Source organism: Myotis davidii, unplaced genomic scaffold, assembly GCF_000327345.1.
Source record: "Myotis davidii unplaced genomic scaffold, ASM32734v1 scaffold802, whole genome shotgun sequence".
Taxonomy (NCBI): Eukaryota; Metazoa; Chordata; class Mammalia; order Chiroptera; family Vespertilionidae; genus Myotis; species Myotis davidii.
In genome coordinates this window covers 1802917-1822145 of record NW_006295887.1, presented here as the reverse complement: position 1 = coordinate 1822145, position 19229 = coordinate 1802917, and positions in this window count along the sequence as shown.

The following is a 19229-nucleotide window of genomic DNA, read 5'->3' as shown; positions in this document are numbered from 1 at the left end:
TTTTCCACAGATTTTTAATTGCACTGTTTATTGTCTTATTGTTGAGTTTTATGAATTCCTTTGTCTATTTTGGATACCAATCCTTTGTTTAGATATTTGTTTAACAAATATTTCCTCCCAGTTTATGGCTTGTCTTTTCATACTCTTAACAGAAGTTTTTAATTTTAACTATATTTTACTATGGCTTTTTAATTCCTCTAGTGGGTGTCAGGAGCTCAGCTGAGCTGGAGAGAGAGAGAGAAAGCTAAGCTGCCAGATGTTGGAGTCACTGAATAAAGCAACAATGAGCCAAAATGAAAGAAAGAGAGAAACCCTTAATGACTTACTGAGATGATATAAGCAAAAACTCCAACGCAGAGAGAACCAACTCCCTATTTCATTTCCTCTTGAGAGGTGCACTGGTAGAGGGTGAGCTGGATCTGCCCAGACACAAAGGTGGTCTTACTGTGGAGAGAGTCCTGAACAAAGGATTCCAGCAGTTCTTTTGACCTGAATGAGGAGAGGTAGAGGGGAGAGGGCTAGGAATGGACTCAGTCAGGGTAGGGAAAAATGTCTTCAAGGTTTCTCTCCTTTCAGAAGGAGACCTCAGCAGAGGTGCCGAAGGAAGACTTCTGTCCATGGCCTCAGCAAAGGGACCTAGACATGAAGACGCCCAGGGCTAGGAGTTCAAATATGCAAAGAGCATGCTCTGGCAAGCATCAGTCCTGGGTGCTCAACTTCACCCCTCTTCAGAAACCATAGGTCACCAGCTGTGCTTTAAGCATGGTGTGGGGAAGGCAGTTCCTTCATGACAGCTGTTAGCTAAAGTATCTGCAATTACCTGTGGTCAGGCCTGAAAAATCACACCAAGATCATGTCCAGGAGCTAGACTCCTCATTTGGGTTTCCTGATCTTCCTTTATATTACTACTGGAGGCCCAGTGCATAAATTTGTGCACAGGTGGGGTTCCCCCAGCCCTCCCTGATTGTTGCCGATTGAGACCAGGCTGGCTGGGGGGAAGGGCCATGGGAGGTCAGCCGCCAGCCAGTCCCACCTGCAATCAGGGTGCGGGGGGGGAGGGGGGAGAAGGGGTGATTGGGGCCGCAGTGCACGTCAAAACAACTAGTCCTTCGGTCGTTCTGGTGTTCCGGTCACTTGGCTTTTAAATATATAGATGTACTAGTTTCTCTGTAAGTTATATTTTATCACACACAGTCTGCTTAGAATTAATACTACACCACTTCATGTAAAATATAAGGAATCTGAAACAATATAATTGCATTATCACTGTCTTTTGTACCATTTTTTGGTCATGTTTTATAATTTACAGATTTTATAGATCCCACTATATAGTGTCATAATTTTTGCTTTAAGAGTCAGTTATTTTTCAGGAAATTGAGTAAATATCATCCTTTATACTTATTCAAACATTTACCATTTCTGGTGATTTTTTGTTTCTTTTTGGATATCCAGGTTTCCATCTGGTGTTATTTCCTGTCACCTAAAGAGCTTTCTTTGGTATTACTGCTGTGTCTGTCTGCGGCACTGAATTATCTTGACTGCTTTTATCTGAAAATATATTTATTTCTCCTTTATTTGTAAAGAATATTTCAGATAGAAATAATATTCTTTGGTGTGTTTTTTTCTTGTTTGTTTCAGAACTTTAAAGAGATTTCTCTATTGTCTTCTGGTCTTCATTGTTTTTGATGAGATATCAGTTTGTTTTTTACTCTAGCTGCTTTCAAGATATTCTTCTTATTTTTTCTTTTCATCAATTTGACTATAAAGAACCTAATTATGCTTTTCTATGTACTTATCTGCTTTGAGTTTACTAAAATTCTTGGGCCTATAAATTTATGTTTTTAGCAAAATTTGGAAATATTTTATCAGCTACTTTATTGTTACATTCTCTCCTCTCCATCTAAAACTCTAACTGAAGCTTTGTTAATTCTTTCTAAACCTATTCTTTTCAATTAATTTCAGACTGATTAATTTCTATTGACCCATATTTAAGTTCATTAGTTCACTGATCTATTTTCTCTACCATTTTCTGTATGCTTTTAAGTTTATAAAGTAAATTTTTTAATTCAGATGGTGTATTTTTCTGTTCTGTAATTTGAATTTGGAGGTATATATATATATATATATATATGTATTTCTACTTCTATGACTATTTTTTTCTTTAACTCCTTGAATGTGTTTATAATAATTTCTTTAAAGTATTTATCTGTTAGTTACACCATTTGGATCATTTCAACACCTGTGTCTATTGACTTTTTTTCCTTTAAATTGGGGTTAGTTTTTTTTCTATTTCTATGTCTAGTATTTTTAATTGTATGAGGGACTTTGATACTTTGTGGAGGATCTAGTTTGTATTATCTTCCTCTCCCCTTCTGTGAGTATTAATTTTTGTTAAATTATTGGTTGATTACATAGAACCTCTGAAGACTTAGTTTTATACTTTATTAGGGCACATATATTTTGGTTTTTCCCTTAATCTCAGAGTGAATTCTTTAGTTTTGGGACATAACCTTTACTTCTGAAGTATGGTCTTTTGGGGGAGGGGGATTTTAATGAAAAGTTTAAGGTGTCTACCATGCCTAACTTGGTCAGACTTAAACTCTAAACTCTTTCATTTCTCTGTGTGATGATTTCCACTGGCCTTCCTAAAGTCTTCATCATATGTGTATGGTTCAGGGGTCAGTTAAAGATTTTAGTTGAGTTTATATATAGATGATTTGGGGGCTCCTCCACGTGGCTTCCTATTTTCCACAATTCTCACCTTAGTTTCCAGCTGCGTAAATCCTGAACTCCATCCTTGGACTCCACTAGCCTGTAATACTGGAGTTGTCTGCTAGTGTTTTAGTCACCCCACATCTGCTTGGGGGAAAGTTTGAATACACACGGATCTCATCCAAAGTGGTTTCCTCCTTTGAAGGATTAAGTCCCTCCGGTTTCTATCTGATTTTAGCCACTCCCTGGTGCCTTCAAATAGTTGTTTTCCCCATTTTTACCCATAATTATTATTATTTTTTAAAATCAGAACCAGATCTTAAGTTTGTCTTTTTGGGAAGACTTTACATGTATCCCAGCAAATAGTGTGTTTATATCCAATTGGCTAGAAACTGACAACATGACAATCTCTAGACAAAACACTGGAAGGATTGTGAAGAGGGAAGAAGGTCAGCCAACCATGAGTATCCCCATGTTGCCATTTAAAACATTCTCTAATTCAGACTTTTCACATTTCAGACCCACCTCCCTTCCTCTCCCAACAAGATAAACACATGCTCCTATATGCCATCTTAATGAATGAGGTTTCACACAGTAATTTTAAAGTTGAATATTAGTTCATTAGTTTTGTATAACTTCGGTAGATAGATTTTTTCAAGATGATCATATACCCTAAGAGCTTTGTTTTGAAGGTCATTGATCCTCATAATAATTCTCTGGCCAAGAAGGCCTAGACCCGTGGTTGGCAAACTGCGGCTTGCGAGCCACATGCGGCTCTTTAGCCCCTTGAGTGTGGCTCTTCCTAAGCCTTAGGAGTACCCTAATTAAGTTAATAACAATGTACCTACCTATATAGTTTAAGTTTAAAAAATTTGGCTCTCAAAAGAAATTTCAACCATTGCACTGTTGATATTTGGCTCTGTTGACTAATGAGTTTGCTGACCACTGGCCTAGACAGAAGGATAAACAGCAGTACAATTGCTGACAGCAGTATAACTAGTAGTATTTTTTTCCTCTAACTAATATTTGGCACTTGCCCCATGCACCTGGCTAGTTCTACTGCCCATACTGGGTGTCTGTAACTCTGGGACCTAGACTTTGTCATCCAAACCTAGGATGTGGGTTTTATCCTCATTTTGAGAAGAGAAGCTGGGACTCAGGGATCTTAGCTATCACAGAAACACAGCTAAGACTAGAAATATTTGCTTGGATTTATTTAATGTGCCTAGCATTGTGCTAAGGGCCTTATTTCATTATGCACTGGGTACTAAGTATAATGTTTGGTTTATAGCTGGAGAAATTGAAGGTTAAAGATATGTAAACAGATATTTGATCCTCTTTATCCACTTCACTCTCCCTCTACTCCCATTTCCCTCGGGTAACCACCATTCTGTTGTCTGTATCTATCAGTTTGTTTTTGTTTGTTTTGTTAGTTCACTTGTTACTTTTTCTTTATATTCCACATATGAGTAAAATCATATGTTCTTTGTCTATTTCGGTCTGACAATACTTTTTTTTTTAAAAAAAAAGCATGTGAGCAATTTGTCCAGTGTCACACAGCAAACATCAGAAACAAGATATAAACTGAAGCCCGTCTGACTCTTCAGAACCTTGCTCTTATTCCAAATATGCCACTCCCCAAATGTTGAAAAAAATTACATAAGGAGACACAATTTGGGTGAAGGGTTTTTTGGGTTGTTTTTTTTACTAGGTATAGTGTAAATTGTGTCATTCAAAAAGATGACCTTTCTTCACCCCAAATCATAAAAATTGAAGGCAGAGAAAGTTTGGTTTTTTAAGAGTTTCATTTTACTCAGAGTGACACCCATTAAAGAGCTAGTTTAAGACAGACTAGTGGATATCACTGGGTGAAAAGAGACTGGGGTGGATGGGTGTGTGTGTGTGTGTGTGTGTGTGTGTGTGTGTAACAAAATAATGGCTGTCCTACTGATTAAAACATACCAATCAATGGAGTTTTTAATTCATTCCAGTTGCTAAATGGAATGAAATCCTGTGTCCAGGCAGCTGATGAGAACTTAGTAAGAAGATAACTGGCCCACCTCTGCCAACATGGCTATCTGTCTTTGGTTGAATGGGACTTTCCATGCGACCCTACTCTTTTTAAAAGTTAAATTTATTGGGGTAACATTGGTTAATAAAATTACACAGGTTTCAGGTATACAATTCTACAATATATTATCTGTATATTGTATTGTGTTTATCAACCCAAGTTAAGTCTCCTTCTGTCACATTTATCCCCTCCCTTACCTTCTACCTTCCCCCACCACCCCTTTCCCTCTGGCAATCACCATACTGTTGCCTGTGTCCATGAGTTTTTCTTTTTTTGGTCTTAATCCTTTTAACCTTCTTATTTAGCCCCAACCTCCTTCCTTCTGGCAGCTGGCAGCCTATACTCTATAGCGATGAGTCTGTCTCCACCCTGTTTGTTAGTTTATTTTGTTCATTAGATTCTACATATAAGTAAAATAATATGGCATTTGTCTTTATTTAACTGGCTTACTTCACTTACGATACTACTTTCCAGGTCAAAAAAAGATAAGATTTCCTTCTCTTTTATATCTGAGTATAATCCCATTGTGCAAATGTACCACAGCTTTTTTTATCCACTTATCTACTGATGGACACTTGGTCTGCTTCCAAATCTTGGCTATTGTAAATAATGCTGCAATGAACATAGGGCTGCATATATTGTTTTGAATTAGTGTTTCAGGTTTCTTCGGCTATATTACCAGAAGTGGGATTGCTGGGTCATAAGGCAGTTCTACTTTTAAAATTTTGAGGTAACTCCTTACTGCTTTCCACAGTGGCTGCACCAGTCTGCATCCCCACCAACAGTGCACAAGAGTTTCCCTTTTCTCTACATCCTCATCAATACTTTCTGTTGATTGATTTATTGATAATAGCCATTCTGACAAGTGTGAGGTGATATCTCATAGTGGTTTTAATTTGCAACTCTTTGATGATTAGTGATGTTGAGCATATTTTCATATGTCTCTTGGTCATCTGTATGTCCTCTTTGAAGAAGTGTCTATTCAGGTCCTTAGCCCATTTTTTTTAATTGGATTGTTTTGTGTGTGTGTGTGTGTATGTGTGTGTGTGTGTGTACTGAGTTTTAAAAGTTCCTTATACATTTTGGAAATTAACCCCTCATCAAATGTATTATTGGTGAATATGTTCTCCCATTCAGTGGCTTGTCTTTTTGTTTTGTTGATGGTTTCCTTTACTGTGCAAAACGTTTTTCATTTGATGTAGTCCCATTTGCTTATTTTTCTTTTGTTTCCCTTGCCCAAGATGATATAGCAGAAAAAATATTTCTAGGAGGAAAGTACGAGATTTCATGCTGCCCTACTCTTCCTTGCACAGCCCATTCCCCAGTTTTGGCATTGCCAGCACCGTTTACCCACCGAATGGGACCCATGAGATTCTCTCAGTGCATTGGTAGGTATCCAAGGCCTCACACCTCTACTCATTACTGGGAGGGACCTGGGAAAATTAGTTCTTGCTACCAAAGGATGAAAGGGAAAGGGTAAGCAGTTAATAGATAGTTTGGACAGCATAGCTGACAAACCATTAAGAATATTCTCTTAGAAATTAATCACTTAATAGATGCTCAAGGTTTCCCACTGCACATAAAATATTGTAACAGGGGTAGAAGACATAACTGTAGCCTTCATAGAGCTTACAAATCAGTTGAGAAGACAAAGCAGATATACCAATCCTATATAATAAAAGGGTAATATGCAAATTGACCGAACTACTGAACCACCAATCACCATGACATGCACTGACCACCAAGGGGCAGATGCTCGACACAAGAGCTGCCCCTTGGTGGTCAGTGCACTCCCACAGGGGCAGCACCACTCATCCACAAGCCGGGTTCATGGCTGGTGAGTACAGCGGCAGTGGCGGGAGCCTCTCCAGCCTCTGCAGCAGCATTAAGGACCCTCAGGGATGTCTGACTGCCAGCCAGCAAGCAGACATCCCCCGAGAAGTCCTGGACTGCGAGAGGGCACAGCCCAGGCTGAGGGACACCTCCCTCCCCCTAGTGCATGAATGTCATGCACTGGGCCTCTAGTAATAAAAGTAAAATGATAGAATTTTTTTTTTTTAATGCCGGAACTTTAGACAGGCTTTTAAGCTCAAATATTTGAATAAGTAAGGGCCAAAACAAGCTGATATAAACAGATGCAATTATTTATTCAGTTAGGCAGTGATATTTATTGTAAGCCCAATATGTGCAGGTCATTTTACTATAAGACTAACAATAAGTGAATAAAATAGACATGATGCCTTCTCTCTGGGGCAGAAAGAGTGGTGATAAGTAAACAAAAGAAATACATGATTACTACATATAGGTTTGTGTTTGCCCACAATATGTGTACATGTGTCTATATATATATTTGTATGATTTCAAATAATAAATAAGTAATAAAGTACATTCATAGGATGACTGTGATATAGGAAAGTGATGGGGGTGGTGGAAATGAAGAGAATGAAGGGGGTGGGTGGTTTGGGTATGGTGCTGAGAGGCATGAGAAGGAAGCAGACATGCAAATTGTGAGCTGGAAAAGTGTTCTTAGGAGAAGGAACAGCGAGTGCAGCAGCCCAGGGTGGGGCAGAGTTTGAATGGGGAGTCAGAAGACATGGGAGCTGAGCAGAGGGAAGTGGCTGGATTGCAGTGGTGAAAGGTGCATGGGGAAGGCCTGAGGGCAGCACTCAGGAACGTTCAGGGAAGAGTGAGTATGCAGTTGGGCTGAGAGAAGGGCTCATGAAGGGCAGAGCTAAACAGTACATTGGGGCTGATTAAAAGGAACTTTAAAGCTGGTGTAACTCCTTAGATGGGCACACAGAAGGGTGACAGAACTGGGCATTAACCTGCTGGACAGACAGATGATGGTCTCTCAGGTGACTATTTCCATGTCTGTCTTTTTATTGTTCTCTGCCTTTGACAAGGATGAAATCACCGGTTCGTACAGAAACCCTCTGTGTTTGTTATTATGGATGTCAAGTGGACATTCACAGTGCCTGCAACAAATGCTACTCAGATCCAGATCAACATTCTTCTTTTTAAAAAAATATATTTTTTGCCCATTTAAAAAATACATTTCTTTATTGATTTCAGAGACAAAGGAAGAGGGAGAGACAGAAACATCAATGATGAGAGAGATTCATTGATTGGCTGCCTCCTGCATGCCCCCTACTGGGGATCGAGCCTGCAACCAGGGTATGCGCCCCAGACCAGAATCAAACCTGGGACCCTTCAGTCCACAGGCCAATGCTCTATTCACTGAACCAAAGTGACTAGGGCATCAATCATCTTTACTAGAGCAATATGAGTCTCCCCAAATTAGGGGAAAATAAATAATAGAAAGATATAAACTACTCTAGAAATGTCATTTTTCTAATATTTTATATTGTCACCTGTGTAACTCAAACCCTGACCAAGATAAAAAACATGACCATCATCCTAGAGAATTTCTCATCTGTCTCAGTCAATTATGGCACCCCCACTCCAGGCTCTCACTATAGGTAACGGTTGTTCTGATGTTTTTCCCCATTCATGGATTAATTCAAGTGGTTTTGAAACTTCACATACTTGTGTGTTAAGCTGGTTTCACTCGATGCAATGTTTCTGAGATTCTCCTCTTTGGGGGTGAGTAGAAATCCGTTGTGTAGCTATACTACAATTTAGGTATGACTTTAGCTGCTGGGGAGCATCTGTTTCCGGTTGGGAACTATTGTGAATAAAACAGCTGTGTCTCCATGTCCACCTGAAGCCACATTTCAGGACTCAAGGGACACTTAGCACATCTCAGAGGTAAATACAGCCTGCTCAGAAGGCTATACGGCTGTAAATTACATTTCCTCTATTTCCTTTTGCTTAAGTTATTTCAGGGATAGACACCTGGTTATGGGTGACGTGGTGAAGCCATTGAATCCTGGCTTCACTGCTGCTCCAAGACGCTGGCGAGCCCACTTCCCCAAAAATTTGTTTCATCATCTGTAAAATGAAGATATAAGAGTAATTTCAATCCCTGTTTGTCATGAGGATTCATGTAGATGGTCTATGTAATGTACTTAATATGGCACCTGGCATAGAGTAAGTGGTCATAAAATGGAATGAATGAATAAAAAGGGCTATACAGCAAAGGTCCAGTATATATTAGTCAAAAATATTTAAGTGCCAGAAACATGGGGAGATTCTAGGACATTCCATCCCAGAATCTACAGGACATGCTTTAAAATTCATTCAAGAAAACAAAACCAGAGTTTTCCAGAGCACATCCAGTTATCCAGCTCATGGACTGTTTATAGTCTTCGAAGAGAACTTTTCTTTTTGCCTTGGGGTGAAATGGCCTGCCAGTGGGATTCTGGCTAACCAGAATATCAGCATTCCTGGAGAAAGAAATGCCATTGCAGACCTTGCCAAATGAGAGGAATTTGAAAAGAATGAGTCACAAGGCCACTGACAATAAGATCTATGTACACATACTATTTTATCAGAAGATTCTTCCCTGGCTGGGTAGCTCAGTTGGTTAGAGTATTATCTCATATGGCGAACCTTTTGAGCTCAGCGTGTCAGCATTTTGAAAAACCCTAACTTAACTCTGGTGCCGTGTCACATATAGAAATTTTTTGATATTTGCAACCATAGTAAAACAAAGATTTATATTTTTGATATGTATTTTATATATTTAAATGCCATTTAACAAAGAAAAATTAACCAAAAAAATGAGTTCGCATGTCACCTTTGACACGCGTGTCATAGGTTCGCCATCACTGCCATATGCCAAGGTTGTGGGTTCAATCCCAAGTCAGGGAACATACAAGATTCAACCAATGAAATGAATGCAAAAATAATAAATAAGTGGATCAACAAGTCAATGTTGCACTCTCTCTCTCCCTCTCTCAAATCAATAAATAATAAAAAAAAAATTTCAGACCTTAGGTGCCCATAAAATTGATAGGAGACATTGAAGCAAACAGAAACCCCACACTCACAATGTATCCTACACTGCCTTTCTTTTAAAAATCTAGAAAACATGTTTTCTTTTAATAAGTTTGTTGATGCTGACACTTTTATAACCAGGAACCCTGTTGGGTGATGTTTCTGATAACAGAAAAATTTTCCCTTTCATCGGATTACTAAAGTAAAAAAAAAAAAATCTGCTCATAAATAAAATATTATTCTTCTTCACAGTGCTTTCCTGCTTTTGACCATTTCTTTTTACCTTAAAAAAATTGTTTAAGTTGACAGTACTGCTCTGCACCCACTCTGAAGGAGAAACGTTTACATTTTCTGTTTCAGGTTTTCATAGGCTCTAATATGTGTGCTTTTGTAAATGATGATATTCCCATCTTTTCAAGGGTTTTTTGGGTGGAAGAGCTGGCCCTCTTACAAGTCAAATTAATTATTGGAGCATGAATTAAAAGTGACCAATAAAGAATGCCCTGGTCACTGTGGGGACCATAAACATGCTAATGTGTTTGAAAAGCTAGTCATCCAAGCTTTAGATCTCAAATCTACCTCTGGTTTCTGGAGAAGACACAGGACAAACCAAGTCCACAAAGGGAACAGCGTATGCAAGCTTTTTATTTCCATTTTCCAATTCTCTTATGTCAAATTCTACTGGTCATCATTAAAAAAAAAGTGTATGAGATATTATACGTAAACTGGTCCTTTCAAATTGTTTGGCAGCCCAATCTCAATTCAAGGGACTCAAATCTTCCAGTTATTTCTGCCAAGTCCAGGTAAGTTTTAAACAAAACTTAGGTCAGAGAAGAGGTGGTTGGATGTGGATTTTAGTAGAGGCTGTGTTGAGTGAGGTACCCAAATTACAATTGGACAAGAAATACTCTTTGATGAAAAGTGTTTATTGCATCATGCATGTGATCTGCCCCAGGAATCAGTAGACAGTCCTGTAGTTTTAAGCGTGATATTTAAGAAATTAATGAAATTCAGAAATAGATTTTTAAAAAATCAAACTTTTAAGTGAAAATAGTATGCTCAATTCAGGAAGAGACAGATGTTTTTGACTTATGTCATTTACAAGTCATTTAAGGTTTCATAAAATGCAGCACAAGTATTATATTTGCCCATGGGCTATCCCTTAACTATTAGTGCAATCATGTTTTTTGGGCAAAAGGATTATTTGCCTTGGTGCTATTATTATTATTATTATTATTATTATTATTATTATTTTAATCCTCACTTGAGAATATGTGTTTATTTTTTTTAAAATATATTTTTATTGATTTGGGAGATGAAAGGAAAAGGAGAGAGAGAAAAACGCCTCTTGCATGCCCCCTCCTGGGGAATTAAGCCTGCAACTCGGGCATGTGCCCTGACTAGGAATCAAACACACAACCTTTTGGTGTACAAGAAATGCTCCAACCAATTGAGCCATCCAACCCCTCAATTTTGGACTTTTCACTGTAAGTAAGACATTGATGTGTGCTGTTTTAAATCACTGATCTGGTAATTGGCTATGGACAGCAGCCATAGGAACTAATATGCTCCATTATATACACACATATATATATGTTCTTTAATATGGAAATAATGGCATGCTCAATGAAGATCAATTAGAGAAAATATGAAAAATGATGTCTGAACTAGTGCAATGTCTGTAGGACTGTGACTTGGCTCCCATTTCTCAATTTTATGTCAACTGATTCATGGAATGGAAACACCATCTGCAGTAGAAAAGACTTATCTGGTTAAGTAAACAAAGATGAAGTAGGGCTGTCCCTACCTTGGGAGTTGGTGAGTTCAGGGCTTGAGGCAATGTCAGTCACAGGCTTACAACTTATTGGAAGCCACATGATGGAGAATTCAAGTATCCAATGGGGATACTTTAACTGAGAGAATAGAAGAGTATTTCTCTCCTCCTTTGCAATTCAAGACCTGTTGTCATTTTAATTCCTCCTATTACTCTACAACTTTCTAAAAACTCAGTGTATTTTGCTTTTGCTTTCTCCTTTCTTTTTTCTGACTCTACAACCTCTCCTTCACCCACCAGAATTGCACCACAGTAATAAGTAAATCCATAATGGAGCAAAATTTGTCCTTTACACTTGAATAAAATGCTTATTAGTTGTTGGATTTTTATCCTCCTGTCCCATATGTTCTTTGATCTAGAGAAAGCTTTTAAAGGCAAGGTCTGAATCTTCTGAGATTCTTTTTTTTTTTTTTTAACATATATATGACAGAGTGTGGGGAGCCGATATAGGGTTAAGGCTCGGACTGACCTGTTAGCAAAATCACAAACAAGTCTTCTTCCAAGTCTGAAACAACCCAATCCAAGAGGTGGCCGCTGATTTACACGTGCTGTCATTTAAAAAATAAAAATGGGAGAATTTGCCAGAAGCTGGTCCACCCTTGCTGCTTGACACAGTTGCTGCAGGGAAGAAACATCTGCCTAGCTTATGTTTCAAGGGACGCTGTGGGAGGTGGGGGGGTGGGGGGTGCAGCAAGTGCTGCCAAAACAAATGAAACTCACAAGAACAGTGTAACTATGGTAACCACTACCTTGTTTACCTCTGACTATAAAATAAAGGCTCAGCTTGCCTCGGGATCTTTCTCTGTGGCCGCAGCCAGGCACAGGAAGATCCACGGAGGCTAAAGAGAGCTAGAGAGTTCTGAACACTGTCTCCGTGTAAAACATTCTTCGCCGACTCCGTCCACACCTTTGGGAACCCTGGCCAGCCTGGGCTGGACCCCGGCAGCAGAGGTAGGTCCAATCTGGCCTACTATCTGTTTTTCTATAGTTCATGAGATAAAGATGATTTTCATATTTTTTAATAATCAGAAAAAATATTTCATGACATGTGAACATTTAAAGAATTCACAACCCACCAATAAAGTTTTATTGGTACACAGCACTTTCATTCATTTACAGTGGTCTATGCCTGATTTTATCGACAGTCAGAGACCAAATGGCCTGTAAAGTGTAAAATACTATGTTTCCCTTCTGTTGACCTCTGGATTAAGGAATATGACCGAATGAACATATAGAAAATACTATTTAATGATGATATTTGACTAAAAATAGGGGCCAGGCTTTGAAATGTAAATAAATTAGATTAGACAAATGGCAATTCAGGAAGCCATACTTGAATTTATTGAAGTTTGTACCAACTGGGTGGGCTGCATGTAACAGAAATCTGATTACAGTGGCAGAACCAAAGGGGGATTTATTTATCTCCCCTAACTAGAAGTTCGAAGGATGATAGACATGGCTGGGGCTATGAATTCTTAATGCCTTGATACCGTTGTAATTTAACCTACTTATGAATAACTGGAAAGGAGCAAAGGGAAGGCCAAACAGTACAGGCATGCCATTTGTGCAGCTTTGCCAGGAAGCTGCAGTTTAGATACATGACCAGCAAAGAGTGGGTGAAATAGGAAAGGTATTTGACTGTCAGTCACACCTGGGGACAGGTCATTGGCCAGAGTAGGCGTGGCCACTGCAAGCACGGAAAGATTCAAGATAATTAATCTCCTAAACAAAGGAGTGGTCTCTCTTGCCTCTTATGCTCCTGGCTACCGGGCCCTCACGCTCCTGCATTCACCCACATGGCCCACAGTCATGTGGGCCCCACACACATGGACTAATGGGCGGCAACTAGCCTAATACTGAACTGGACCCGACTCCACCATGGAATGGAAGCTCTGGATGCTGGCTTTGCTTCTAGCTCTGCTCGATCCCCAGCTGCACATCTTCCAGGACTAGATGAAAGGAAATGAAACTTCAGAAACTGAGGGATACACAGTGGGGCCTTGACTTATGAGTTTAATTTGTTCCGTGACAGAGCTCGTAACTCAAATTACTCGTATGTCAAATCAAAAAGTGAATGAGTGAGATGTGATGCTGGGCTGATGTTGTGGCGTTCACTGTGACGTTCGCTGTGCCAACTAACGGTGGGGTATCTGAAGCTGGCTCGTAACCCGAATTTTAGCTCACAACTCAAAGCAAAAGATTGGCGGAGAGACGGCTCATATCTCAAAAAACTCATGAGTCGGGACATTCGTAAGTCAAAGCCCCAATGTAATTCCACAAAAATAAAGCTTTCTACCACATCTCTTCCTCTGGAAATGCTTATTCCAGCAGGACTCTAAGAAACCCACCCCCACTAGCAAGAGAGAAAGACCATCACTCTGATAACACTTTGAGCATCTTGAATTCGTTCAGTCTTCCTGCTTTTACCTCAATGCATGATTTCAGCTTCATGACCATGATCAGGCTGCACTTTCCGTCCTTGCAGATTTCTACAAATTCCACTTAGCTAGGCTTAGAAGTATATTTTCACTGCCTCATCAGAATACCAGATTAGGAAGAGCTGTGCCCCTGTGGGTTCCAGGGTCCATGGAAGCACCAGCAGAGCCAGGACCTAAAGTGGAAGGCCCAGGAGGAAAAAGAGATGGGGTGGTTAGAATGTGACCAGAGCCATGGAAGCCACTCCATTCATGTCTCACATCCCACAAGCCAGTGGTTCTCATGCTTGTGCATCAGAATGCCCAGGAGTTCTCACTCAAACCAGAGGGCTGAGCCAATTCATGGAGTGTCCAATTCAGGAGGTCTGGGCTGTGCCCAGGAATCTGCTTTTCTGACACTTTCCAAGTTGGTGAATAGTGTTGACAGAGAGAAGACATGCTGATGCTGATGGTCTAGGGAACTCCTTCCCACACAACTGGAGAGGACCACTGAGACTGTAGAGGAGGGCAAGGGCAGGGCCAGTTCCTCTGTGGAATGCTGTCGGTGAGTCCATTCAGATGCCGCTGGCTTCTCACGCAGTCACATTAGCTCACCTACCCCCTCAGATCTTGTCAAAGGCAGACTGTGATTCTGAAGGTGTGGGGTGAGGTTAGAGATGTTGCATTCTAACAAGCTTCTAGGTGACCGAGCTGATCTGGGGACCACATGCAGAGGGGAAAAGCTGCAGGGGCTGCCTTGGTTGGCAGATTCCCTTCTCTTCAGCTTATCACAATAGAGACACCCTGTTTCCAGACCCAGCTGCCTCCGACTCCACCAGAGGCAGCGATGCTTGAACCTTCTGGGGCAGGGTGTCCTCACCTTGGTCACTTCTCCTGAGCTGGAGGAATGATTCATTTGAATTACATTCTCAATGCTTTGGGAGGATGCTGGGCCAGAAATGGAAACAACAGCAAACACGATCTGGAAAACAGAAAGCCAAATATATTTTTTTCAATCTATTTTTCCCAGATTCAGAGACTGCTTACTTTCTAATGAAATACAACCTTTGGATTGCAAGACACAATATAAAAAGCTCAAAAAACACAGGAAAACAGCAGGAAAAGCACATTCTGTGAGAAAACAGAGTTGAAGAGTGTCTCTGTGACAAGTTTTGAATTAACTTATTATCAGCTGTGTGCGTTTATCTTCCTTGCAGTAGAACCAGCTGGAGTTTTAAATGTGGATAATGGGTAACGATGCCAGAATGCTCCCCTGCATCTGTTGGCTCCAAGGTTCTTCAGTGGCCAGCTAGTCATCAGAAACATAAAAGTGATGACCATGACCCCTGTGCCTGTGGCATAAGAGCTAGATAGTGTCCTATTGACCCTCTTTCAGGAGCACTCTTTAAAGGACTCTAGAAGCAAGGGTCTCGTTAAATATCCCAAAAGTCCCTTCCAAAGGCAAATAAACTCTAAAGAAGAGCCTTTTGCCAGCACTTCTCTGGGATCCAGCTTTTGAGTTTTTCCCAGTATGAAAATTATTTCCAAAGATTTGGGTGTGGACTGAATGCCTCTCCATCCCTCGGTGGGTGGGCTGGCTCTGGATGCAGGTGAGTGGGGCCTGAAGCTCCCCAAGGGAGTAGCCACCCTCTTCCCTCCTCCCACTGAGCTTGCTGAAGCCTCTGGCACCCACAAGCCTGTGAGTGGGAGTGGGATTTCCGACTGATGGACTCAAATATTGGCATTCCTTCATGCCAGAGTCAGGCTTCCTCCCTATAGTTGCTCTCTGTAACTCCTTCACTTCCCAGAAAGCCCGTCTGCCCAAGTTCAAGATGTCCTCAGTCAGTTCACCCCTAATTGTCAAACCATCCTATTCTCAGCCACCAAAGGTCTGCAACCCTCATGGAGCCAGATATTGATGAAAATAATCCGTCTGCCTGGTCTGGCACCTGAGAATTCAGAAAGAACTCAGGTCATTATTGTTCAGTAATGACCTGTCCAGATAATGGTGTTTGGTAAATATTAATTGTTTCCATCACTAAATTGGGGGGTACTTGTTACATAGTAGTAACAAGTAACACTGACACGCTCACTCACATTATAGCAGAGGCCAAAGGGCCTGCATAGCCCAAGACATCTACTCTCTGGCTCTTACTGAAGAAAACGTGTCAACCTCTTGCACCCGTAAAATTCCTCTGGTATCTGGGTCTTAAGTGTGCTCTTACCATCTTGCCTTCTGCAACTCAAATCAAGAAGCCACAGATTTAGCAAATAAATAGTCAATTGGCCATTATTTGGGGGTTGAGTTGGGACAGGTTTCGACTACATGGCCTGGTTAGATGCATGTGATAAAACATCTGTTCACTTGTGAAATTTGTTTTTGGGGAAACACATCCACTGGGCTCAGGGGAGAGAAACACAGCCCTTCCTAAGTTCATAAGGGCTGCTCTTTCATGAAGCCAATCAAAATACGTTTATTAAAAACTTCAAAAGCAGTGAGCTAAGAGTGACTTAAAATAGATTCTATTTTGCGTAAGTGCCCACTCACCATCTGGGGCCTAAGCTGAGACCACCGTATGCAGCCAGAAAGGGACACTGTCCACCTTCTGGAGTTGCATTGCTTCTTTCCTGTGCTTCCCTTTTCTCAGAAAACTCTTCTTGATAGAAGGGCCACAAGGGGAAACCTTAGTGAGAAGACCAAGGTGATAGCCCATGGATCTAGAAGGCACAGTTTCTCTCTAGTTTCAAAGCGGGACACACTGGGCAGCCGTGAGCCACCTCTGGCTTATGAAAGATCCACTGCGATGACAGATACAAAACTCTGTTTACAGGGAGACAGCTACTAATATCATTTGCTGCCTCATATAAAACCTCCAGCGGTGGGGAAAGGAGGGCTCAGAGATGCATTTGGTGACCCCCACAGTTGATTATTAAATGGGGGAATATAATTTCTTCTTTTCTTAATCGCTTGACTGAGATATAATCTGCATAACATAACAGTTCCCTCATTTGAAGTGTACAATTCAAATGCTTTCAGCATATTTATAGAGTTGTACAACCATCACTGCAAACAATTTTAGAACATTTTTTATTATCCCCAAAGGAACCCATACCCATCAGCAGTCATCTTCCCCATACCCCATACTCCCAATATCTAGGCAATCAGTCATGGACATTCTGTCTCTTCAGATTTGTCTATTCTGGAAATGGGATTATACAATATGTGGTCTTTTGTTGCTGGTTTATTTCATTTTGCACAATGTTTTCAAAGTTTACCCAGATTGTGGTACAAATCAAGACATCATGTCTTTCCATTGTCAAATAACAATCCACTTAATGGGTATATATCACATTTTACTTTTACATTCATCAAGTGATGGACGTCTGGGTTCTTTCCTCTGTTTGGCTATTAAGAATAATGCCATTGTGAACATTTGTTTACAGGTTTTTGTGTGACATATGCCTTAATTTATTTTGGATATGTACCTAGAAGAATTACTGGGTTCTATGGTAACTATAAGTTTAAAATTCTGAGGAATTGCTATCCTGGGGTCTGGAACATTTATCACCAGCAGTGATTGGTAGGCAGTCTGATATCACAACAGCACTGATGTCCTTAGCACCAATAACGGTGCCTGTGCTTCAGTGCAGGATACCGGCCCACACACAGTGCGAAGCGGTGGTCTGCGTCAGGGGACCTAGGAGTTAACAAGTCTAAGGGCAGGTGTTCATGCTGCAGCTAGAAAGTTCTTATATCTCTTAAACGAAAAGCTGCCTTCCACATGTTGCCCTTGCGTCCCCTTCTGCATCGGGACTCCTCTTCATCTGTTTTAGCAACATTCACACATGTTTGCCTTCAGTACAAACGGCCAGGTAGCTGGGCCGGCCTCTGTCGCAGACAGCAAACAGGAACTCCCACCTGAAAGGCAGACCTCCCTGCCGGATCCAAGCGACCCCAGAGCTCTTCATAAAGCTTTTCACCAGAACTAACAACCGTTTCTTGAACAGCTGCTGTGTTCCAAGAAAGGTAATAATCACTGTGTGTATATTTTCTAATTTCCATGAGAATTCTGTAAAATAGATACTATATCTCCTGTTTTGGGGGGAAGAAAACCAGAATCGCTTAACAAAGTTCTAGCAACAGGTAGAATCAGGAGGGCTCAAACATATTTTATATACTAGTTTTTACATCCTAACATGGGCTGAAGAATCTTTGTTTCACCATTTACTAGCTGTGTGGCCTTGGGAAATCACTTATTCTCTCTGACCTTCAGTTTCCACTGGAAAGTGAGGAATTGACAATGGATGCCTTTAGGGCAGATGGAGAGGGGGACTCCTTGGGGCCAGGGACCAGGGCTGCTTCCCTGGCTGTCTTCAATTCCTTTTCTGTTCCTCCTCAGTCCTTCAACTTCTTCTCTTTGCATCCTTCCCCCCCCTCTCCCCCCGCAGTTCCTTGTTTTATTATTGGTTAAAAATGCTCAGCTCACCTAAATTTGACCAACAGACATTTACTGAGTCTCCACTAGGGACAGGAATTGTGCTGGGTATTGAACACAATCAATAGCTTATTTCAATGGATCCAACTGTATCCTTTTTTAAATAAAATTTGCTGAGCATTTACTATGGCTCACCCATTCTAAATGCTTTACTCTTGTAACTCATTAAATCCTCCTACTAATATATTGAAGGAGTGACTTACAGTTCCCATCACACAGCAGAGGAAACCGAGGCACAGAGGGGCTGGGTTACTTGCCAAATATGACACACCTTATAAATGATGGAGCTGAGACTCAAATCCAGCCGAGTTGGCTCCAAAGCCCACACTCTTACCTCGGAGGCATGAAGGTCCCCCATCCTGTGTTGGAAGGTTAACCTGAGAAAGTCAGATTGAAGCGAGGGTGGGGGTGGGCGAAAAGCATCATATACCACAGGGGCTCAGGTAACTCCTGAGCAGCATCTATGCCCACAACATGCTGTGTGGGAGTTCAAAGATGCATACGAACAATGCTCCACCCCCAGGAAAATTAGATTGTAAGTCTAGCAAAGAGCATAAGTATGTGATGACATAAGGCAGGGAAGGTGTGGTAAGTGCTAAAGCGCTGATAGAAAGTCCTATGAACTTCACAGAGAGATCAGTTCTGGTGTGGTTACTGAGAAACCCTTCCTAACGGTGCAGCCTACCTCCTGTGCCTGAAAGAAGGGTCAGGGCTCAGTAGATGGAGGAGAGGCAAAAGCAAGAATGTTCCTGGCAGAGGAAAAGACAGGAGCTCTGGAATGAAGGTGAGACAGGATGAGGCCT